Source organism: Oncorhynchus mykiss, chromosome 7 (genome assembly GCF_013265735.2).
Source record: "Oncorhynchus mykiss isolate Arlee chromosome 7, USDA_OmykA_1.1, whole genome shotgun sequence".
Taxonomy (NCBI): Eukaryota; Metazoa; Chordata; class Actinopteri; order Salmoniformes; family Salmonidae; genus Oncorhynchus; species Oncorhynchus mykiss.
In genome coordinates, this window is record NC_048571.1 from 9079298 (window position 1) to 9097553 (window position 18256).

The window sequence follows — 18256 nt, forward strand, 5'->3', positions numbered from 1 at the left end:
TATAGACTATATCTCTACTGTTTAGACTACATCGCTACTGTTTAGACTACATCTCTACTGTATAGACTATATCTCTACTGTATAGACTACATCTCTACTGTTTAGACTACAACTCTACTGTATAGACTATATCTCTACTGTTTAGACTACATCTCTACTGTTTAGACTACATCTCTACTGTATAGACTACATCGCTACTGTTTAGACTACATCTCTACTGTATAGACTACATCTCTACTGTATAGACTATATCTCTACTGTTTAGACTACATCGCTACTGTTTAGACTACATCTCTACTGTATAGACTATATCTCTACTGTTTAGACTACATCGCTACTGTTTAGACTACATCTCTACTGTATAGACTATATCTCTACTGTATAGACTACATCTCTACTGTTTAGACTACAACTCTACTGTATAGACTATATCTCTACTGTTTAGACTACATCTCTACTGTTTAGACTACATCTCTACTGTATAGACTACATCGCTACTGTTTAGACTACATCTCTACTGTATAGACTATATCTCTACTGTATAGACTACATCTCTACTGTTTAGACTACATCTCTACTGTTTAGACTACATCTCTACTGTTTAGACTACATCTCCACTGTATAGACTACATCTCTACTGTATAGACTACATCTCTACTGTTTAGACTATATCTCTACTGTATAGACTACATCTCTACTGTTTAGACTATATCTCTACTGTTTAGACTACATCGCTACTGTTTAGACTACATCTCTACTGTATAGACTATATCTCTACTGTATAGACTACATCTCTACTGTTTAGACTACATCTCTACTGTATAGACTATATCTCTACTGTTTAGACTACATCTCTACTGTTTAGACTACATCTCTACTGTATAGACTACATCGCTACTGTTTAGACTACATCTCTACTGTATAGACTATATCTCTACTGTATAGACTACATCTCTACTGTTTAGACTACATCTCTACTGTTTAGACTACATCTCTACTGTTTAGACTACATCTCCACTGTATAGACTACATCTCTACCGTTTAGACTACATCTCCACTGTATAGACTACATCTCTACTGTTTAGACTACATCTCTACTGTTTAGACTACATCTCTACTGTTTAGACTACATCTCTACTGTTTAGACTACATCTCTACTGTTTAGACTACATCTCTACTGTTTGGACTACATCTCTACTGTTTAGACTACATCTCTACTGTTTAGACTACATCTCTACTGTATAGACTACATCTCTACTGTTTAGACTACATCTCTACTGTTTAGACTACATCTCTACTGTTTAGACTACATCTCTACTGTATAGACTACATCTCTACTGTTTAGACTACATCTCTACTGTTTAGACTACATCTCTACTGTATAGACTATATCTCTACTGTATAGACTACATCTCTACTGTTTAGACTACATCTCTACTGTTTAGACTATATCTCTACTGTATAGACTACATCTCTACTGTTTAGACTACATCTCTACTGTTTAGACTACATCTCTACTGTATAGACTACATCTCCACTGTTTAGACTACATCTCTACTGTATAGACTATATCTCTACTGTTTAGACTACATCTCCACTGTTTAGACTACATCTCTACTGTATAGACTATATCTCCACTGTTTAGACTACATCTCCACTGTATAGACTACATCTCCACTGTTTAGACTACATCTCTACAGTATAGACTACATCTCTACTGTATAGACTACATCTCCACTGTTTAGACTACATCTCCACTGTTTAGACTACATCTCTACTGTATAGACTACATCTCCACTGTTTAGACTACATCTCCACTGTTTAGACTACATCTCTACTGTTTAGACTACATCTCTACTGTTTAGACTACATCTCCACTGTTTAGACTACATCTCTACTGTATAGACTACATCTCCACTGTTTAGACTACATCTCCACTGTTTAGACTACATCTCTACTGTTTAGACCACATCTCTACTGTATAGACTACATCTCCACTGTTTAGACTACATCTCCACTGTATAGACTACATCTCCACTGTTTAGACTACATCTCCACTGTTTAGACTACATCTCTACTGTATAGACTATATCTCTACTGTTTAGACTACATCTCCACTGTTTAGACTACATCTCTACTGTATAGACTACATCTCTACTGTATAGACTACATCTCTTCTGTATAGACTACATCTCCACTGTTTAGACTACATCTCTACTGTATAGACTATATCTCTACTGTTTAGACTACATCTCCACTGTTTAGACTACATCTCCACTGTATAGACTACATCTCCACTGTTTAGACTACATCTCCACTGTTTAGACTACATCTCTACTGTTTAGACTACATCTCTACTGTATAGACTACATCTCTACTGTATAGACTACATCTCTTCTGTATAGACTACATCTCCACTGTTTAGACTACATCTCCACTGTTTAGACTACATCTCCACTGTATAGACTACATCTCCACTGTTTAGACTACATCTCTACTGTATAGACTACATCTCCACTGTTTAGACTACATCTCCACTGTTTAGACTACATCTCTACTGTTTAGACTACATCTCTACTGTATAGACTACATCTCCACTGCTTAGACTACATCTCCACTGTATAGACTACATCTCTACTGTATAGACTATATCTCTACTGTATAGACTACATCTCTACTGCTTAGACTACATCTCTACTGTTTAGACTACATCTCCACTGTTTAGACTACATCTCTACTTTATAGACTACATCTCTACTGTATAGACTATATCTCTACTGTTTAGACTACATCTCTACTGTTTAGACTACATCTCTACAGTATAGACTACATCTCTACTGTTTAGACTACATCTCCACTGTTTAGACTACATCTCTACTGTTTAGACTACATCTCTACAGTATAGACTACATCTCTACTGTATAGACTACATCTCTACTGTTTAGACTACATCTCTACTGTTTAGACTACATCTCTACAGTATAGACTACATCTCTACTGTATAGACTATATCTCTACTGTTTAGACTACATCTCCACTGTTTAGACTACATCTCCACTGTATAGACTACATTTCCACTGTTTAGACTACATCTCCACTGTTTAGACTACATCTCTACTGTATAGACTATATCTCTACTGTTTAGACTACATCTCCACTGTTTAGACTACATCTCTACTGTATAGACTACATCTCTACTGTATAGACTACATCTCTTCTGTATAGACTACATCTCCACTGTTTAGACTACATCTCTACTGTATAGACTATATCTCTACTGTTTAGACTACATCTCCACTGTTTAGACTACATCTCCACTGTATAGACTACATCTCCACTGTTTAAACTACATCTCTACTGTATAGACTATATCTCTACTGTTTAGACTACATCTCTACTGTTTAGACTACATCTCTACTGTTTAGACTACATCTCTACTGTTTAGACTACATCTCCACTGTTTAGACTACATCTCTACTGTATAGACTACATCTGCACTGTTTAGACTACATCTCCACTGTTTAGACTATATCTCTACTGTTTAGACTACATCTCTACTGTATAGACTACATCTCCACTGCTTAGACTACATCTCCACTGTATAGACTACATCTCTACTGTATAGACTATATCTCTACTGTATAGACTACATCTCTACTGCTTAGACTACATCTCTACTGTTTAGACTACATCTCCACTGTTTAGACTACATCTCTACTTTATAGACTACATCTCTACTGTATAGACTATATCTCTACTGTTTAGACTACATCTCTACTGTTTAGACTACATCTCTACAGTATAGACTACATCTCTACTGTTTAGACTACATCTCCACTGTTTAGACTACATCTCTACTGTTTAGACTACATCTCTACAGTATAGACTACATCTCTACTGTATAGACTACATCTCTACTGTTTAGACTACATCTCTACTGTTTAGACTACATCTCTACAGTATAGACTACATCTCTACTGTATAGACTATATCTCTACTGTTTAGACTACATCTCTACTGTTTAGACTACATCTCTACAGTATAGACTACATCTCTACTGTTTAGACTTCATCTCCACTGTTTAGACTACATCTCTACTGTTTAGACTACATCTCTACTGTTTAGACTACATCTCTACCGTTTAGACTACATCTCCACTGTATAGACTACATCTCTACTTTATAGACTACATCTCTACTGTATAGACTATATCTCTACTGTTTAGACTACATCTCCACTGTTTAGACTACATCTCCACTGTATAGACTACATCTCTACTTTATAGACTACATCTCTACTGTATAGACTATATCTCTACTGTTTAGACTACATCTCCACTGTTTAGACTACATCTCCACTGTATAGACTACATCTCTACTTTATAGACTACATCTCTACTGTATAGACTATATCTCTACTGTTTAGACTACATCTCTACTTTATAGACTACATCTCTACTGCTTAGACTACATCTCTACTGTTTAGACTACATCTCTACTGTATAGACTATATCTCCACTGTTTAGACTACATCTCTACTGTTTAGACTACATCTCTACTGTTTAGACTACATCTCCACTGTATAGACTACATCTCTTCTGTTTAGACTACATCTCTTCTGTTTAGACTACATCTCTACTGTTTAGACTACATCTCTTCTGTTTAGACTACATCTCTTCTGTATAGACTACATCTCTACTGTATAGACTACATCTCTTCTGTTTAGACTACATCTCTACTGTTTAGACTACATCTCCACTGTTTAGACTACATCTCCCATAGTAACTATGCCCTCATACATACCCATGATGAACACATTACAGACACATCCATCCATCACCTCAGGTGTTCATCATCCATCAGAGTCCTACATGGCTCAGGGCCACTGCAGGTCATCCCATGAAGTACATCTATTGTCTCAAGGTGGAGATGAAAATCAATGAAAGCCATATTCCTATTGGATTTAGTTTATGCCATCGACCCTTGGCTCTGAGCTGGTGTGTAGATCATCGGTGGAGCGGAGACTGGGGGAGTGGCTGACCTATCGCTAAACAACCTCCATGCATGTCTTGTGAGATCTGATCATCTGTGCAGGGTGACCGCAAAAAATGGTGCCGTCAGCACTGAATTTTAGGAGTGTCCTTAAAAATACTGGGCAGTGTACATTTGTAATATATTTACAAATATACATTGTTTTTATATTTACCAATATACACTGTTTTTGTTGCTCTGAGAAAAAAGGCGTCTTGAGATGTGTTCCTCTAGGCATGTTTAAAGACACAGCAAAACAAGACACCATGTTATTCATACAACACAATTAGAATGTTCAGATGTGTTTATTTATACAACACAATTAGAATGTTCAGATGTGTTTATTTATACAACACGATTAGAATGTTCAGATGTGTTTATTTATACAACACAATTAGAATGTTCAGATGTGTTTATTTATACAACACGATTAGAATGTTCAGATGTGTTTATTTATACAACACAATTAGAATGTTCAGATGTGTTTATTTATACAACACGATTAGAATGTTCAGATGTGTTTATTTATACAACACAATTAGAATGTTCAGATGTGTTTATTTATACAACACAATTAGAATGTTCAAATGTGTTTATTTATACAACACAATTAGAATGTTCAGATGTGTTTATTTATACAACACAATTAGAATGTTCAGATGTGTTTATTTATACAACACAATTAGAATGTTCAGATGTGTTTATTTATACAACACAATTAGAATGTTCAGATGTGTTTATTTATACAACACAATTAGAATGTTCAGATGTGTTTATTTATACAACACAATTAGAATGTTCAGATGTGTTTATTTATACAACACAATTAGAATGTTCAGATGTGTTCCACCAGGCATGTTTTAAGACACAACAAAACAAGGCACTTCATGTTATTTATACAACACAATTAGAATGGATTATATTTCTGTGATTTAAACCTTCAAATGTTTCATAAGTGCCAAATGTAGACAAACGGCTTAAATTAATGTGGAACTAATTAATTGTTAAGGCTTTCACACAACCCTCTCTCTTTTCACCATAAACATGTTATTTTTCTCTCTGTCTCGTTTCCTCTGAGGGGAAAGGGAGAATGTCACGCTCAACATTCCGAGCGTGTCTCCAGAGTTCCTCAGTGCCAACTGAAAAGCAGGCTGCCAGGGGTCACCAAAAGCACGGGTTTCTCTCTGAACACCCATCAGTCCTCTCTGGAAGTGACCTAGTATCCCCGACAGGGCTCAAAGACATAGCGTGGTAGAATAATGGTAGGGATAGTTTCAAGTTTAATGTTTTAACTTCACATACACAAGGCATTTCACTGTACTTGTGCATGTGACATTCAAACTTGAAACTACCCTACTGATCTCCCACGCAACGTCTTTGAGCCCTGTCTGTGTAGGGTGAAGTGAGCCCCTAGACACTGATCTGTGGTCGGTTTAGCATTTTCTCCTCTAATGGTTGAGGTCAGGATTGGAGGAAGATGAGCTGATCCTAGATCTGTATGTATCTAGGGGACTGTCATTCTGACTGTGGTCACAGAGCAGATCCCACTGCAGCCACCAGTGAGCCAGCAATATCTGCCCCACAGGGATATGCAGCTTGGCTCTGATTGGCTGTTTTTACGAGTGTTGGGATTTTACTAGCGTTTTCCTCGGCTTCCTCCGACAGCTCTCTCAGCTCCGTTGCCGTCATCCAACCTCCGGGGTTCTGGAGAGTGGAGAGCCATGTCTATCCAACCTCCGGGGTTCTGGAGAGCGGAGAGCCATGTCTATCCAACCTCCGGGGTTCTGGAGAGTGGAGAGCCATGTCTATCAAACCTCCGGGGTTCTGGAGAGTGGAGAGCCATGTCTATCAAACCTCCGGGGTTCTGGAGAGCGGAGAGCCATGTCTATCCAACCTCTGGGGTTCTGGAGAGCGGAGAGCCATGTCTATCCAACCTCCGGGGTTCTGGAGAGCGGAGAGCCATGTCTATCCAACCTCCGGGGTTCTGGAGAGTGGAGAGCCATGTCTATCAAACCTCCGGGGTTCTGGAGAGTGGAGAGCCATGTCTATCAAACCTCCGGGGTTCTGGAGAGCGGAGAGCCATGTCTATCCAACCTCTGGGGTTCTGGAGAGCGGAGAGCCATGTCTATCCAACCTCCGGGGTTTTGGAGAGTGGAGAGCCATGTCTATCCAACCTCCGGGGTTCTGGAAAGCGGAGAGCCATGTCTATCCAACCTGCGGGGTTCTGGAGAGCGGAGAGCCATGTCTATCCAACCTCCGGGGTTCTGGAGAGTGGAGAGCCATGTCTATCCAACCTCCGGGGTTCTGGAGAGCGGAGAGCCATGTCTATCCAACCTCCGGGGTTCTGGAGAGCGGAGAGCCATGTCTATCCAACCTCCGGGGTTCTGGAGAGCGGAGAGCCATGTCTATCCAACCTCCGGGGTTCTGGAGAGCGGAGAGCCATGTCTATCCAACCTCCGGGGTTCTGGAGAGCGGAGAGCCATGTCTATCCAACCTCCGGGGTTCTGGAGAGCGGAGAGCCATGTCTATCCAACCCCCGGGGTTCTGGAGAGCGGAGAGCCATGTTTATCTAACCTCCGGGGTTCTGGAGAGTGGAGAGCCATGTCTTTCCAACCTCCGGGGTTCTGGAGAGCGGAGAGCCATGTCTATCCAACCTCCGGGGTTCTGGAGAGTGGAGAGCCATGTCTTTCCAACCTCCGGGGTTCTGGAGAGTGGAGAGCCATGTCTTTCCAACCTCCGGGGTTCTGGAGAGTGGAGAGCCATGTCTATCCAACCTCCGGGGTTCTGGAGAGTGGAGAGCCATGTCTATCCAACCTCCGGGGTTCTGGAGAGTGGAGAGCCATGTCTATCCAACACACCACATCAATAAAGCAACAGGAAAATGAGCGCCGATCATTTTTCTACAATTCTCCCGAGGCACAAATGGGGATATGCTGGTTGAAGCAGAACTAGTTAATATCTGCATGGAATGCATTGGCTGAAGCTCTTCACATGGACTGGTTATAGGGCAGGTCGGGCAAATGCCAGATGGGCTGGTACATCTTTAGCCCAGTGGGCCGGTCTAAATGTGTGGTTTTAGCACAGAATGACCATGATTTGTCTAACAATGGGGGCCTCTGGGAAAATAAATGGGCCAGTGTGTTAGCCTTGGTTTCATTCTGGTCCCAGTATGTCCCTGCTGGGAACAGAATATGTTCCTATGAAGCAAGCAGGGTAGCTACACGTATGAAGTTACATCCCTGTAATTCATCAACAACAAATAACTCTTCAACATGCCTGTGTTTATCCATCATCATATCTCCCCTTCCGCCCACTAAACCCACAGTCCAGGGCACTAATTCCTTCCACAGCCATCAGCATAACACAGTCCCACTGCCTACACTCATATATACACTCTCCCTCTGTCATAACACAGTACCACTGTCTACACTCATATGTACACTCTCCCTCTGTCATAACACAGTCCCACTGTCTACACTCATATATACACTCTCCCTCTGTCATAACACAGTCCCACAGCCTACACTCATATATACACTCTCCCTCTGTCATAACACAGTCCCACTGTCTACACTCATATACAGTGCCTTGCGAAAGTATTCGGCCCCCTTTAACTTTGCGACCTTTTGCCACATTTCAGGCTTCAAACATAAAGACATAAAACTGTATATTATTATTATATATTATCGCCTGCACAGTGCTCCTTGGGATGTTTAAAGCTTGGGAAATCTTTTTGTATCCAAATCCGGCTTCTTCACAACAGTATCTCGGACCTGCCTGGTGTGTTCCTTGTTCTTCGTGATGCTCTCTGCGCTTTTAACGGACCTCTGAGACTATCACAGTGCAGGTGCATTTATACGGAGACTTGATTACACACAGGTGGATTGTATTTATCATCATTAGTCATTTAGGTCAACATTGGATCATTCAGAGATCCTCACTGAACTTCTGGAGAGAGTTTGCTGCACTGAAAGTAAAGGGGCTGAATCATTTTGCACGCCCAATTTTTCAGTTTTTGATTTGTTAAAATTTTTTGAAATATCCAATAAATGTCGTTCCACTTCATGATTGTGTCCCACTTGTTGTTGATTCTTCACAAAAAAATACAGTTTTATATCTTTATGTTTGAAGCCGGAAATGTGGCAAAAGGTCGCAAAGTTCAAGGGGGGCGAATACTTTCGCAAGGCACTGTATACACTCTCCCTCTGTCATAACACAGTCCCACTGTCTACACTCATATATACACTCTCCCTCTGTCATAACACAGTCCCACTGTCTACACTCATCTATACACTCTCCCTCTGTCATAACACAGTCCCAAAGCCTACACTCATATATACACTCTCGCTCTGTCATAACACAGTCCCACTGTCTACACTCATATATACACTCTCCCCTCTGTCATAACACAGTCCCTCTGTCATAACACAGTCCCTCTGTCATAACACAGTCCCACTGTCTACACTCATATATACACTCTCCCTCTGTCATAACACAGTCCCTCTGTCATAACACAGTCCCTCTGTCATAACACAGTCCCACTGTCTACACTCATCTATACACTCTTCCTCTGTTATAACACAGTCCCACAGCCTACACTCATATATACACTCTCCCTCTGTCATAACACAGTCCCACTGTCTACACTCATATATATACTCTCCCCTCTGTCATAACACAGTCCCTCTGTCATAACACAGTCCCTCTGTCATAACACAGTCCCACTGTCTACACTCATATATACACTCTCCCCTCTTTGTCATTAGCACTTGACTTGTAAATGGACTCCCTTTCTCTCCTCTCTCACTTTCAACACATGACAAGAATAACTGATGAACAGATCAAAATGCTTCTCCAGACATCCCCTACCCCCTCTTAACCCTCCCCACTGCCCCATCTACACCCCTCCTCCTGCACCACCCCCTCTTAACCCTCCCCACTGCCCCCATCTACACCCCTCCTCCTACCCCACCACCTCTTAACCCTCCCCACTGCCCCATCTACACCCCTCCTCCTGCACCACCCCCTCTTAACTCTCCCCACTGCCCCCCATCTACACCCCTCCTCCTACCCCATCCCCTCTTAACCCTCCCCACTGCCCCATCTACACCCCTCCTCGTACCCCACCCCCTCTTAACCTTCCCAACTGCCCCTCTCCATCTACACCCCTCCTCCTACCCTGCCCCTCTCAAGTCACACCCCTCCTTCTACCCTGCCCTTCTCCATCCACAGCCCCTCCTCCTACCCTGCCCCTCTCCATCCACAGCCCCTCCTCCTACCCCAACCCTCTCCATTCACAGCCCCTCCTCCTACCCCGACCCTCTCCATTCACAGCCCCCCCTTACCCCACCCCTCTCCATCCACAGTCCCTCCTTCTACCCCAACCCTCTCCATCCACAGCCCCTCCTCCTACCCCGCCCCTCTCCATCCACAGCCCCTCCTCCTACCCCGCCCCTCTCCATCCACAGCCCCTCCTCCTACCCCACCCCTCTCCAGTCACAGCCCCTCACATTAACATCAGACATGCACATGCAGCTCCCGTCTCCCCCATGACTGATGATAACAATAAAGGACTGGAGGAGAGAGGAGGGAGGAGAGAGGGAAGGGGGAACCCATGGCAGCCGTCCCCCGTCTGCAGTCCACGCCTGTCTGGCCTGGGTCTTGTCTCGGGGGAGCCAGTGGCAGCATATCGGCCCGACCAATCTTAATTCATGTCTTCCGCAACAAATTGGCCCGTTTACTTAAGAGTCATGCTTCGTTGTGCTTTGGCCTATGAATATTTTATAAGACCGGGTCCGTTGATGGATACAATGACCGGTCAGTTCCCTTATCTTATTTAACCAGCCAGGGAGATGCACTGCCGTGAACACGGCCCTGCTGAGACTCACAACCAGGAGAAGGACTGCTAAAGGTATTAGGGCTCAGTCCTTGTTTGTCTTCCATATGGGATCTTATTCCCTATGTAGTGCACTACTTTTAAAATCACATTAGATCAAATTTTATTTATCACATACACGTGTTTAGTAGATGTTATTGCAGGTGTAGCAAAATGCGTGTATTTCTAACTCTGACAGTGCAGTAATATCTAGCAAGTAATATCTAACAATTTCACAATAATACACAAAATTCACGTAAAGTAATGGAATTAAGAGTATATAAATATTTGGACGAGCAATGTTGGAGTGGCATAGACTAAGATACAGTAGAATAGAATACAATACAGTATATACATATGAGATGAATAATACATAGACTAAGATACAGTAGAATAGAATACAATACAGTATATACATATGAGATGAATAACACATAGACTAAGATACAGTAGAATAGGATAGAATACAGTATATACATATGAGATGAGGAATAAATAGACTAAGATAGAGTAGAATAGAATACAATACAGTATATACACATGAGATGAATAATACATAGACTAAGATACAGTAGAATAGAATACAATACAGTACATACATATGAGATGAGTAACGAGACGTCTAAACACTACTAAAGTGACTAGTGTTCCATTATTAAAGTGGCCAGTGAAATCAAGTCTACGTATATAAGGCAGCAGTCTCTAATGTGCAGAGCCTTATGGGGTAGTAGTGCACCATATAGGGAGAAGGGAACCATTTGGGATGCAGAGAAGGACTGAGACCTAATACCTCCAACCCCCTCTAGCTCCATACCACAGCTCCATACACACCTTGAAGAGAGTGCTGGGATCTTTTGGGGGGAAATGACAGGATTTTTTTCTTCCCTTTTTGCTCTCTCCTCTCCTGTCTCTGCGTTCTCACTCTCCATCCCCTGGGGTGGAGTGGCTGTTTGATTTAAAAACCCTTCTCATATCACCTTTGCCATAATGGCTAATAACGCCGTAGTCTCCAAATCAATGGGGCCTGTCCTAGATTGTGACAGCTCCATGAAGGGATCTGGAGGGCACTCTGTATTTTAGTTGATTACCTGGGAAGACAGACTGCTGGCCGGGACCTGGTCTCCATTCTCCAGGAGGCCTGTAAGGGCTGCTGCTCTTCCCCAGAGAAGGGGGCTCTCATAGGAGCTTTACGGGATGGCCATGCCCCGGTAGTAGGCTGTCTCTCTTCATTAACACTAAAGGAGACAGACACACTCTGGGATTGTAATGCAGCCCCGGGCTACCTGGAGATTGTGCTGAGTGGGCAGAGTGGGGCTGGGGTACTGGCAGTGCTGTGTTTGTGGCTATGGGGAAGGGGAGGTTGGGTTATGTATGTGTGTGTTTGCGTGCGTGCGTGTGTATGTGTAGAGTGTAGTGGGAGGAGGGTGTGAGAAAACAGTAGTCTGTGTTGTTTGTGTTGTATGTAAGGAGGTAGGGAGAGTAAAGACAGTAGTTTGTGTTGTTTGTGTTGTATGTAAGGAGGTAGGGAGAGTGAAGACAGTAGTTTGTGTTGTATGTAAGGAGGTAGGGAGAGTGAAGACAGTAGTTTGTGTTGTATGTAAGGAGGTAGGGAGGGTGAAGACTGTAGTTTGTGTTGTATGTAAGGAGGTAGGGAGAGTAAAGACAGTAGTTTGTGTTGTATGTAAGGAGGTAGGGAGAGTAAAGACAGTAGTTTGTGTTGTATGTAAGGAGGTAGGGAGAGTAAAGACAGTAGTTTGTGTTGTATGTAAGGAGGTAGGGAGAGTAAAGACAGTTGTTTGTGTTGTTTGTGTTGTATGTATGGAGGTAGGGAGAGTAAAGACAGTTGTTTGTGTTGTTTGTGTTGTATGTGAGGAGGTAGGGAGAGTAAAGACAGTTGTTTGTGTTGTATGTAAGGAGGTAGGGAGAGTAAAGACAGTAGTTTGTGTTGTATGTAAGGAGGTAGGGAGAGTAAAGACAGTAGTTTGTGTTGTTTGTGTTGTATGTAAGGAGGTAGGGAGAGTGAAGACAGTAGTTTGTGTTGTATGTAAGGAGGTAGGGAGAGTGAAGACAGTAGTTTGTGTTGTATGTAAGGAGGTAGGGAGAGTGAAGACAGTAGTTTGTGTTGTATGTAAGGAGGTAGGGAGAGTAAAGACAGTAGTTTGTGTTGTATGTAAGGAGGTAGGGAGAGTAAAGACAGTAGTTTGTGTTGTTTGTGTTGTATCTAAGGAGGTAGGGAGAGTGAAGACAGTTGTTTGTGTTGTTTGTGTTGTATGTAAGGAGGTAGGGAGAGTAAAGACAGTAGTTTGTGTTGTATGTTAGGAGGTAGGGAGAGTGAAGACAGTAGTTTGTGTTGTTTGTGTTGTATGTAAGGAGGTAGGGAGGTTTGTGTTGTATGTAAGGAGGTAGGGAGAGTAAAGACAGTAGTTTGTGTTGTTTGTGTTGTATGTAAGGAGGTAGGGAGAGTGAAGACAGTAGTTTGTGTTGTTTGTGTTGTATGTAAGGAGGTAGGGAGAGTAAAGACAGTAGTTTGTGTTGTTTGTGTTGTATGTAAGGAGGTAGGGAGAGTGAAGACAGTTGTTTGTGTTGTTTGTGTTGTATGTGAGGAGGTAGGGAGAGTGAAGACAGTAGTTTGTGTTGTATGTAAGGAGGTAGGGAGAGTAAAGACAGTAGTTTGTGTTGTATGTAAGGAGGTAGGGAGAGTAAAGACAGTAGTTTGTGTTGTATGTAAGGAGGTAGGGAGAGTAAAGACAGTAGTTTGTGTTGTATGTAAGGAGGTAGGGAGAGTAAAGACAGTAGTTTGTGTTGTATGTAAGGAGGTAGGGAGAGTAAAGACAGTAGTTTGTGTTGTATGTAAGGAGGTAGGGAGAGTAAAGACTGTAGTTTGTGTTGTATGTAAGGAGGTAGGGAGAGTAAAGACAGTAGTTTGTGTTGTTTGTGTTGTATGTAAGGAGGTAGGGAGAGTAAAGACAGTTGTTTGTGTTGTATGTAAGGAGGTAGGGAGAGTAAAGACAGTAGTTTGTGTTGTATGTAAGGAGGTAGGGAGAGTAAAGACAGTAGTTTGTGTTGTATGTAAGGAGGTAGGGAGAGTGAAGACAGTAGTTTGGTTTGTATGTAAGGAGGTAGGGAGAGTAAAGACAGTAGTTTGTGTTGTATGTAAGGAGGTAGGGAGAGTAAAGACAGTAGTTTGTGTTGTATGTAAGGAGGTAGGGAGAGTAAAGACAGTAGTTTGTGTTGTTTGTAAGGAGGTAGGGAGAGTAAAGACAGTAGTTTGTGTTGTATGTAAGGAGGTAGGGAGAGTAAAGACAGTAGTTTGTGTTGTTTGTGTTGTATCTAAGGAGGTAGGGAGAGTAAAGACAGTAGTTTGTGTTGTTTGTGTTGTATGTAAGGAGGTAGGGAGAGTAAAGACAGTAGTTTGTGTTGTTTGTGTTGTATGTTAGGAGGTAGGGAGAGTAAAGACAGTAGTTTGTGTTGTTTGTGTTGTATGTAAGGAGGTAGGGAGAGTGAAGACAGTAGTTTGTGTTGTATGTAAGGAGGTAGGGAGAGTGAAGACAGTAGTTTGTGTTGTATGTTAGGAGGTAGGGAGAGTAAAGACAGTAGTTTGTGTTGTTTGTGTTGTATGTAAGGAGGTAGGGAGAGTAAAGACAGTAGTTTGTGTTGTTTGTGTTGTATGTAAGGAGGTAGGGAGAGTAAAGACAGTAGTTTGTGTTGTATGTAAGGAGGTAGGGAGAGTGAAGACAGTAGTTTGTGTTGTATGTTAGGAGGTAGGGAGAGTAAAGACAGTAGTTTGTGCTGTTTGTGTTGTATGTAAGGAGGTAGGGAGAGTAAAGACAGTAGTTTGTGTTGTTTGTGTTGTATGTAAGGAGGTAGGGAGAGTAAAGACAGTAGTTTGTGTTGTATGTAAGGAGGTAGGGAGAGTGAAGACAGTAGTTTGTGTTGTTTGTGTTGTATGTAAGGAGGTAGGGAGAGTGAAGACAGTAGTTTGTGTTGTATGTGAGGAGGTAGGGAGAGTGAAGACAGTAGTTTGTGTTGTTTATGTTGTATGTAAGGAGGTAGGGAGAGTGAAGACAGTAGTTTGTGTTGTATGTGAGGAGGTAGGGAGAGTGAAGACAGTAGTTTGTGTTGTTTGTGTTGTATGTAAGGAGGTAGGGAGAGTAAAGACAGTAGTTTGTGTTGTATGTGTTGTATGTAAGGAGGTAGGGAGAGTAAAGACAGTAGTTTGTGTTGTATGTAAGGAGGTAGGGAGAGTGAAGACAGTAGTTTGTGTTGTATGTAAGGAGGTAGGGAGAGTAAAGACAGTTGTTTGTGTTGTATGTAAGGAGGTAGGGAGAGTGAAGACAGTAGTCTGTGTTGTTTGTGTTGTATGTAAGGAGGTAGGGAGAGTAAAGACAGCAGTTTGTGTTGTTTGTGTTGTTTGTGTTGTATCTAAGGAGGTAGGGAGAGTGAAGACAGTAGTTTGTGTTGTATGTAAGGAGGTAGGGAGAGTGAAGACAGTTGTTTGTGTTGTTTGTGTTGTATGTAAGGAGGTAGGGAGAGTGAAGACAGTTGTTTGTGTTGTATGTAAGGAGGTAGGGAGAGTAAAGACAGTAGTTTGTGTTGTATGTAAGGAGGTAGGGAGAGTGAAGACAGTAGTTTGTGTTGTTTGTGTTGTATGTAAGGAGGTAGGGAGAGTAAAGACAGTTGTTTGTGTTGTATGTAAGGAGGTAGGGAGAGTGAAGACAGTAGTTTGTGTTGTTTGTGTTGTATGTAAGGAGGTAGGGAGGTTTGTGTTGTATGTAAGGAGGTAGGGAGAGTAAAGACAGTTGTTTGTGTTGTATGTAAGGAGGTAGGGAGAGTAAAGACAGTTGTTTGTGTTGTATCTAAGGAGGTAGGGAGAGTAAAGATAGTTGTTTGTGTTGTATCTAAGGAGGTAGGGAGAGTAAAGACAGTAGTTTGTGTTGTATGTAAGGAGGTAGGGAGAGTAAAGACAGTAGTTTGTGTTGTTTGTGTTGTATGTAAGGAGGTAGGGAGAGTAAAGACAGTTGTTTGTGTTGTTTGTGTTGTATGTAAGGAGGTAGGGAGAGTGAAGACAGTAGTTTGTGTTGTTTGTGTTGTATGTAAGGAGGTAGGGAGAGTAAAGACAGTAGTTTGTGTTGTATGTAAGGAGGTAGGGAGAGTAAAGACAGTAGTTTGTGTTGTATGTAAGGAGGTAGGGAGAGTGAAGACAGTAGTTTGTGTTGTTTGTGTTGTATGTAAGGAGGTAGGGAGAGTAAAGACAGTTGTTTGTGTTGTTTGTGTTGTATGTAAGGAGGTAGGGAGAGTAAAGACAGTAGTTTGTGTTGTATGTAAGGAGGTAGGGAGAGTAAAGACAGTAGTTTGTGTTGTATGTAAGGAGGTAGGGAGGGTGAAGACTGTAGTTTGTGTTGTATGTAAGGAGGTAGGGAGAGTGAAGACAGTAGTTTGTGTTGTATGTAAGGAGGTAGGGAGAGTAAAGACAGTAGTTTGTGTTGTATGTAAGGAGGTAGGGAGAGTAAAGACAGTAGTTTGTGTTGTATGTTAGGAGGTAGGGAGAGTGAAGACAGTAGTTTGTGTTGTTTGTGTTGTATGTAAGGAGGTAGGGAGGTTTGTGTTGTATGTAAGGAGGTAGGGAGAGTAAAGACAGTAGTTTGTGTTGTTTGTGTTGTATGTAAGGAGGTAGGGAGAGTGAAGACAGTAGTTTGTGTTGTTTGTGTTGTATGTAAGGAGGTAGGGAGAGTAAAGACAGTAGTTTGTGTTGTTTGTGTTGTATGTAAGGAGGTAGGGAGAGTGAAGACAGTTGTTTGTGTTGTTTGTGTTGTATGTGAGGAGGTAGGGAGAGTGAAGACAGTAGTTTGTGTTGTATGTAAGGAGGTAGGGAGAGTAAAGACAGTAGTTTGTGTTGTATGTAAGGAGGTAGGGAGAGTAAAGACAGTAGTTTGTGTTGTATGTAAGGAGGTAGGGAGAGTAAAGACAGTAGTTTGTGTTGTATGTAAGGAGGTAGGGAGAGTAAAGACAGTAGTTTGTGTTGTATGTAAGGAGGTAGGGAGAGTAAAGACAGTAGTTTGTGTTGTATGTAAGGAGGTAGGGAGAGTAAAGACTGTAGTTTGTGTTGTATGTAAGGAGGTAGGGAGAGTAAAGACAGTAGTTTGTGTTGTTTGTGTTGTATGTAAGGAGGTAGGGAGAGTAAAGACAGTTGTTTGTGTTGTATGTAAGGAGGTAGGGAGAGTAAAGACAGTAGTTTGTGTTGTATGTAAGGAGGTAGGGAGAGTAAAGACAGTAGTTTGTGTTGTATGTAAGGAGGTAGGGAGAGTGAAGACAGTAGTTTGTGTTGTATGTAAGGAGGTAGGGAGAGTAAAGACAGTAGTTTGTGTTGTATGTAAGGAGGTAGGGAGAGTAAAGACAGTAGTTTGTGTTGTATGTAAGGAGGTAGGGAGAGTAAAGACAGTAGTTTGTGTTGTTTGTAAGGAGGTAGGGAGAGTAAAGACAGTAGTTTGTGTTGTATGTAAGGAGGTAGGGAGAGTAAAGACAGTAGTTTGTGTTGTTTGTGTTGTATCTAAGGAGGTAGGGAGAGTAAAGACAGTAGTTTGTGTTGTTTGTGTTGTATGTAAGGAGGTAGGGAGAGTAAAGACAGTAGTTTGTGTTGTTTGTGTTGTATGTTAGGAGGTAGGGAGAGTAAAGACAGTAGTTTGTGTTGTTTGTGTTGTATGTAAGGAGGTAGGGAGAGTGAAGACAGTAGTTTGTGTTGTATGTAAGGAGGTAGGGAGAGTGAAGACAGTAGTTTGTGTTGTATGTTAGGAGGTAGGGAGAGTAAAGACAGTAGTTTGTGTTGTTTGTGTTGTATGTAAGGAGGTAGGGAGAGTAAAGACAGTAGTTTGTGTTGTTTGTGTTGTATGTAAGGAGGTAGGGAGAGTAAAGACAGTAGTTTGTGTTGTATGTAAGGAGGTAGGGAGAGTGAAGACAGTAGTTTGTGTTGTATGTTAGGAGGTAGGGAGAGTAAAGACAGTAGTTTGTGTTGTTTGTGTTGTATGTAAGGAGGTAGGGAGAGTAAAGACAGTAGTTTGTGTTGTTTGTGTTGTATGTAAGGAGGTAGGGAGAGTAAAGACAGTAGTTTGTGTTGTATGTAAGGAGGTAGGGAGAGTGAAGACAGTAGTTTGTGTTGTTTGTGTTGTATGTAAGGAGGTAGGGAGAGTGAAGACAGTAGTTTGTGTTGTATGTGAGGAGGTAGGGAGAGTGAAGACAGTAGTTTGTGTTGTTTGTGTTGTATGTAAGGAGGTAGGGAGAGTGAAGACAGTAGTTTGTGTTGTATGTGAGGAGGTAGGGAGAGTGAAGACAGTAGTTTGTGTTGTTTGTGTTGTAT